Source organism: Lithobates pipiens, unplaced genomic scaffold (assembly GCF_037356315.1).
Source record: "Lithobates pipiens isolate NorthernLeopardFrog02 unplaced genomic scaffold, aLitPip1_a1.2 Scaffold_22, whole genome shotgun sequence".
Taxonomy (NCBI): domain Eukaryota; kingdom Metazoa; phylum Chordata; class Amphibia; order Anura; family Ranidae; genus Lithobates; species Lithobates pipiens.
The window spans coordinates 327,720,709-327,728,478 of NW_027507784.1; positions in this window are offsets into that span (position 1 = coordinate 327,720,709).

A 7,770-nucleotide genomic window follows, 5' to 3' on the forward strand; every position below is an offset into this window, starting at 1 on the left:
TTGTCATTTATTCAGTGACCAATGCTATAAAAATGCACTGATTACTGTGTAAATTACACTGGCAGGGAAGGGATTAACCACTAGGGGGCGAGGAAGGGTTTAAGTGTGTCCTAGGGAGTGATTCTAACTGTGTGGGGGCTGGGCTACCAGTGACATGACATTGATCACTGCTCCTGATGACAGGGAACAGTAGATCAGTGTCCTGTCACAAGGTAGAACAGGGAAATGCCTTGTTTACACAGGCAACTCCCTGTTCTGCAGTTCCATGACACAATCGCAGGACACCGGCACACATCCAGTCCATGGGTCCCGCAGGCAGGGTCGAGGAGATTACGGCAGGGGCACGCGTGAATACGTCCCTTTGCACAGCCGCGCCATTCTGTCTACATAAATGTTCGTGTGGCGGTCGGCAAGTGGTTAACAAGTTATTTCTCACACCCAGCATAGGCAGACTTGCAACTACACCCCAAAATACATACTAATACTCGCCCTGAGTATGGCAGTGCTACATGTGTGAGACTTTCACAGCCCAGCCACATAGAGAGACCCAACATCCAAGGAGTACCCTAAGGAATGATTAATTTTAAGACCAGGCCTTCTTCTGACACCTTTTGTTTACAAGTAAAAATCTGTATTTTTTTCTAGAAAAATTACATAGATTCCCCCAAACATTATATATTTTTGTAACAGAGTGAGTGAGTTCTTAAAATTTTTATGTCACGCTTTTCAAAGGAAACCCGGTACGGGGTTTTGCGCAGGGGAGCCGTTCTACCCGTGTAAACAGACGCCAGCCAGTTGGGTTAATGTAAAAAAATCAGCAGATCTGTACCTTGTATGAGCATGGCTACAGGCGCTTAGCTGATTGTTGGCTCTCTGTCTCTTCTCTCCCCCTCCTCCCCACTGATGTCACTGGGACGTCTCTGCCCCGCCCACTGCATCTGTGAGTCGGAGAGAGATGGAGGAGAGGAATTAGCTTGCACCTGGAGCAGAGCTTATATCAATACAGATTAGCTGATTTTTTACATGGACACATCTTATTAAGGTACAGAAGAGATAAGATGATTTCATAGAAATGGGTTAACAACCACTTTAAGGGGGAAAAAATGGGGGATAGAGTATAGTGGGATTAGAACACCTGTCAGTTTTTTTTTATTTCCGCTTGTGCCCCTGTTAAGGAGATTCACCCTCTCTATCTGTCCTGTTTACTATTATCAATGAAAGTGAAAGTAAAAGAAAATCCCAAAGTTTGAGTTGCCCCTTGAAAAGTAACAGAGGGGAAATCTTCCAACAGGGACACTAGTTCTGCATCCCTGGGTGTCACCAAGAGATTCCCTTAACCACTTTCAGACCGGACCATTTTGCTGGTAAATGACCAGAGGTCTTTTTACACTTTGGCACTGCGCTGCTTTAACTGGTAATTGCGCGGTCATGCAATGTTGTACCCAAACAAAATTTGCGTCCTTTTCTTCCCACAAATAGAGCTTTCTTTTGATGGTATTTGATTGCCTCTGCGATTTTTATTTTTTGCGATATAAACGTAAAAAGACCGCAAATTTTGAAAAAAAATGATATTTTCTACTTTTTGTTATTAGAAAAATCCAATAAACTCAATTTTAGTCATACATTTAGGCCAAAATGTATTCAGCCACATGTCTTTGGTAAAAAAAAAGTCAATAATTGTATATTTATTGGTTTGCGCAAAAGTTGTCACATCTACAAACTAAGGTACGTTTTCTGGAATTTACGCAGCTTTTAGTTTACGACTGCCTATCTCATTTCTTGAGGTGCTAAAATGGCAGGGCAGTACAAAACCCCCCCAAATGACCCCATTTTGGAAAGTAGACCCCCTAAGGAAATTGATAAGAGGCATGTTGAGCCCATTGAATATTTTATTTTTTTGCCTCAAGCGATTGAATAATGACAAAAAAAAAAATTTTTTTTTTTTTTACACAAAGTTGTCACTAAATGATATATTGCTCACACATGCTATGGGCGTATGTGAAATGACACCCCAAAATAAATTCTGCTGCTTCTCCTGAGTATGGGGATACCACATATGTGGGACTTTTTGGGAGCCTAGCCGCGTACGGGGCCCCGAAAACCAAGCACCGCCTTCAGGCTTTCTAAGGGCGTAAATTTTTGAGTTCACGTCTCACTACCTATTACAGTTTTGAAGGCCATAAAATGCCAAGATGGCACAAAACCCCCACAAATGACCCCATTTTAGAAAGTAGACACCCCAAGCTATTTGCTGAGAGGCATGTTGAGTTCATGGAATATTTTATATTTTGCCACAAGTTGCGGGAAAATTACAAACTTTTTTTTTTTTTTTTTTTTTTAACAAAGTTGTCACTAAATGATATATTGCTCATGCATGCCATGGGCATATGTGAAATGACACCCCAAAATAAATTCTGCTGCTTCTCCTGAGTACGGGGATACCACATATGTGGGACTTTTTGGGAGCCTAGCCGCGTACGGGGCCCCGAAAGCCAAGCACCGCCTTCAGGCTTTCTAAGGGCGTAAATTTTTGAGTTCACTTCTCACTACCTATTACAGTTTTGAAGGCCATAAAATGCCAAGATGGCACAAAACCCCCACAAATGACCCCATTTTAGAAAGTAGACACCCCAAGCTATTTGCTGAGAGGCATGTTGAGTCCATGGAATATTTTATATTTTGCCACAAGTTGCGGGAAAATTACAAACTTTTTTTTTTTTTTTTTTCACAAAGTTGTCACTAAATGATATATTGCTCACGCATGCCATGGGCATATGTGAAATGACACCCCAAAATAAATTCTGCTGCTTCTCCTGAGTATGGGGATACCACATATGTGGGACTTTTTGGGAGCCTAGCCGCGTACGGGGCCCCGAAAACCAAGCACCGCCTTCAGGCTTTCTAAGGGCGTTACAGTTTTGAAGGCCATAAAATGCCAAGATGGCACAAACCCCCCCCAAATGACCCCATTTTGGAAAGTAGACACCCCTAAATTTAGGGGTACACTAGTGAGACTAGGTAATAAATGGCGGGTTCCCTGAAACTATAAAAAAATAACTAACCAACCAGCGTCCCCTGTAACAGTTATATGGTGATCACTGGTGAAAGGGTTAACTAGGGGGCAATTAGGGGGCTTTATGCGGTAGTATATGGGGGTCCCTGGCGCTATAAAAAGCTGCAGCGAACCTAAATACCTACCTGCCTAACTAGCGTCACCTGTGACACTAATACAGCGATCAGAAAAACGATCGCTTATTAGGCTGGGTTCACACTGGAGCGATGCGGGAACGCCACGAATGCGCGGCGGGTTCCCGCATCGCATGCCTCCCGGCGGCAGTTCACACTGCCCTATGCGAACTGCTGGGAGTGTCAGTGAAATGTTACTGACACCCCCAGATCAGTTCGCATATCGCAGTGCGATCTGCAAACTCGGATCGCATGGTGTGAACACCCATGCGATCCGATTCTGCTGCGGGCCAAAAAAAGGGTCCCGTGCGAATTTGCGGCGGGTGCGGCGGGTGCGGCGGGTGCGGCGAATGGCTGAACTCGAATCGCACAGAGATCGGATGTGATTTGCACTGCAGTGCGGTGCGAATCACATCCGTTCTCATAAACCGCTGCAATGTGAACCCAGCCTTAGTGACACTGGCGACGGGGGGTGATCACGGGGTTAAACCTTTATTGGGGGGGTTAGGGGGGTACCTTAGAACTAAAGGGGGCTAACCCTAACTGCCCTAACAGTTATTAGTCACAAATGACACCCGCCGGGTGATCAGGGGGTTAAACCTTTATTAGGTAATAAATGGCGGGTGCCCTGAAACTATAAAAAAATAACTAACCAACCAGCGTCACCTGTAACAGTTATATGGTGATCACTGGTGAAAGGGTTAACTAGGGGGCAATCAGGGGGCTTTATGCGGTAGTATATGGGGGTCCCTGGCGCTATAAAAAGCTGCGGCGAACCTAAATACCTACCTGCCTAACTAGCGTCACCTGTGACACTAATACGGCGATCAGAAAAATGATTGCTTATTAGGCTGGGTTCACACTGGAGCGATGCGGAAACGCCGCGAATCCGCGGCGGGTTCCCGCATCGCATGCCTCCCGGCGGCAGTTCACACTGCCCTATGCGAACTGATGGGAGTGTCAGTGAAATGTTACTGACACCCCCAGATCAGTTCGCATATCGCAGTGCGATCTGCAAACTCGGATCGCATGGTGTGAACACCCATGCGATCCGATTCTGCTGCGGGCCAAAAAAAGGGTCCCGTGCGAATTTGCGGCGGGTGTGGTGGGTGCGGCGGGTGCGGTGAATGGCTGAACTCGAATCGCACAGAGATCGGATGTGATTTGCACTGCAGTGCGGTGCGAATCACATTCGTTCTCATAAACCGCTGCAATGTGAACCCAGCCTTAGTGACACTGGCGACGGGGGGTGATCACGGGGTTAAATCTTTATTGGGGGGGTTAGGGGGGTACATTAGAACTAAAGGGGGCTAACTCTAACTGCCCTAACAGTTATTACAGTCACAAATGACACCAATGCAAAAAAAAAAAAAAAAAAAAAAAAAAATGACATTGGTGTCACTGTGACTGGGGGGCAGGGGTAATTGGGGGGGTGATCGGGGGGTAAAGGGGGGGTGTGAGTGTGCCTGGCATGTTCTACTGTGTGTGTAGAGTGTTGGTGCAACTTACTGATCCGCTCTCCTCCGTGTCGGAACGAAAAATACCGACACGGAGGAGAGAATACATCACTTCCTCTCCTGTGTTTACATTACAGGAGAGGAAGTGATGTCACCGGGGATTTCTATTCGTCGGGAGCGATCGCGAGGGGGTGGCCATGAATGAATGGCCGTCCCCTCGTCCGGGATCGCTCCCGAACGAATACCGACCGCCGCAGGCACCGGGCGGGGGCCCGATCGGGCCCCCGACCCGCGGGAGGCAAGGGACGTACATGTATGTCCTTATGCCTGCCCGTGCCATTGTACCGACGTACATCGGCGTGCGGCGGTCGGCAACTGGTTAAAGTGGTTGTAAGCCCCATTCATGAAATTTTAACTAAGCACATATATCTGTAGTGTTTACTTATCTCTCTCCAAAGCTCTAAGTGTCCTTTCTCTCTGGTGTTTCATTCTCTGTTATCAACATGATTCACTTCTGATAAGTGCCCCCAAGCATGAGATAACAGGAGCTGAACATTTGTGTCAGGGAGGGAGCTTAGAGGGAGATAAGCAGGGAACTTGTCTATTCACAATACAGCTCTGCATATTCCTTTGTTAATCTGCCTATGTGGGGGGGGGGGGGGGGTGTCCCTTTCCTTCAATCAGCTCTCACACAGTGTTAATCCAGGCTCCTCACCCTATGTGCTGTAGAAAAGAATAAATATTTCTAACAGGATCTGCACTTTTCAAAGTGTGTATAAAAAAGCAGTGGGAAAAGCGAATAGAATTCTAGGATGCATGGCCGAGCCGGCTCTAGGATTTGTGAGGCCTTAGGAGAAACTTCCACATGAGGCCCCACTCACGCCCATAATGGGAAAAAAATTCAAGGAATGAAAATGGCTACAGAAAGATATACGGATCTAAGAAACAGTTCATCAGCACCACTTTCAGGACACCCTCCTAACCCATCAAACATATGCAGTCAATAAAACATCTGGGACCCACCCCTCTAAGAATTGTCCATGTCTTGGGAAGAAGGGGAGTGGGGGGATCCCAAAACAGAGAGAGAGAGAAAGAGGAGAGGAGTGAATGGAGAGAGGGGAGGGGGGAGAGGGGGAAGAAAGAGAGAGAGAGGAAAAGGAGGGAGTGGTGGGAAGGGGTGAGAGAGGAGTGTGGTGAGAGAGAAAACTGGGTGTGACACAGAGGAGGGAGGTGAGAAAGAGAGGAGTGAGGGATAGAGAAAAGGGTTGTGGGAGAGAGGGGTGGTGAGAGAGAGACAGAGACGAGGGGTGAGAGAAAGAAGTAGACATAAAGAGGGAGGGTGGAGAGAGAGGGGAGGCTGAGAGAGAGAGAGAGAAAGAGAGACAGAGAGAGAGAGAGAGAGGGGGGGAGGTGGAGAGAGGAAGCGAGGGGGAGAGAAAGATAGGAGGAGGTGAGGGGAAGGGGGTGAGAGAGATCCCTAGCCCTGTCCCTGTTTGCAGCCCCACCTGTACCCCATGTCCCAGTCTGTGACAGCATGGGGGCAAAGAGCAGGGAGGAGCCGGAGAGCACTGGGAAGGACAAAGAGCAGGGAGGAGTTGGAGAGCACTGGGTGGGGTGGGGGCAGAGAGCACTGGGTGGGGGCATAGAGCAGGGAGGCTCTGGAGAGCACTGGGGGGGTTGCGGCAGAGAGCAGGGAGGAGCTGGAGAGCATTATATGAGGTGGGGGCCGAGAGCACTGGGGAAAGTGGAGAGCATAAGAGGGGTGGGGGCTGGAGAGCGCTGAGGGGAGCTTGAGAGAAGGAGGGGAGTCAGAATGAATGGGAGTTGGGAGCGGGGGTGCTGGAGAGCAGGGGGCGGAGAGCACAAGAAGGGGCCAGAGAGCAGGGGGCAGAGCCAGTAAACACAATGAGGGGCCGGTGACTAGGGGGGCGGAGCCAGGGAGCACACTGAGGGATCGGAGAGCAGGGGGTGGAGTCAGTGAGCACAAGGTGGGGTCGGAGAGCATGGGGGTGCAGAAGAAGTTAGATAGAAGGAGCGGTGGGCATCTGCAAATAGGGGAATTGATTTTTCCATATTCCTCCTGCAGCCGCTAAATGCTCACTTCTCTCCCTCCTGCAGACATTCAGCGGCTACAGGAGGAATATGATTTTTCCATATTCCTCCTGCTGCCGCTAAATGCTCACTTCTCTCCCTCCGGCAGACATTCACTGCCTACAGGAGAAATATGGATTGATCAATTTGTCTATATGCAGCTGCCCACTGCTCCTCTTATCCAGGCACACAGGGAGGCTGCACGGGGACTTACATTCTCTCTGGTCGGCCAGGCAGCATCCGGAGATTGGAGGTTGGAGCTCCTTCATCTTCAGTCATGGGGCAGCTCAGCTGGAGGCAGCTGCGGAGAGGTCGGGTGAGCAGCGCAGGCTGAAGGAGCAGCCCAGCTGCGGGTCCCACATGGACATGCCACATGCACGCCTTGTAGAAATGGCACATGGAGTCAGTGTCCGGGCTGGCTTAGCCCTTCCTCCTCTGGGCTGGCTGCTCAGCTGTCGGCTAATTGCCAGCTCTCTTCTCTTTCCACAGTTACCAGCTGTTTCCGATGATGCTCGTCTGACCTGCCTATTTAAAGCCTTCCATCTCACTTTTGCTTTGCCTTCATGTTGGTCACATCACAGGGAAGCATCTCCTGCTGTTTGTTTCAAGACTGGCTTGCTGACATCCCACCTGGCTTCTTATCCTGCTTGCGGTTGCTCTCCTAGGATCCCTGACTTCCGGTCTGGACTGGCTGACTACCCAATCTGGCTACAGGACTCTGGCTATGCTTGAATACGCTTTTTTCTATTTACATTTTTATTTTTATTAATAAACAAGGGTGATTTGATTGTACTTCTGTCTCAGTCTGTTTCATGGTTTCTGACAGTCAGGTGCTGGCCTCTACAGTCCCTGCTGCCACCACATCGGGACGCTCCGTGATGAGGCTGCTATTTCTTGGGCAATACCCAATTTGTCAGTTAGCCCCTGGGCCACAGAGTACCAGCGAGGGTAGGCAGAGCCACCGGCGTCCCCATCAGTGATTGAGCATAGGCAAATTAGGCGGCCGCGGGGGCCCCTGTGAGTGCAAGGCCTTAGG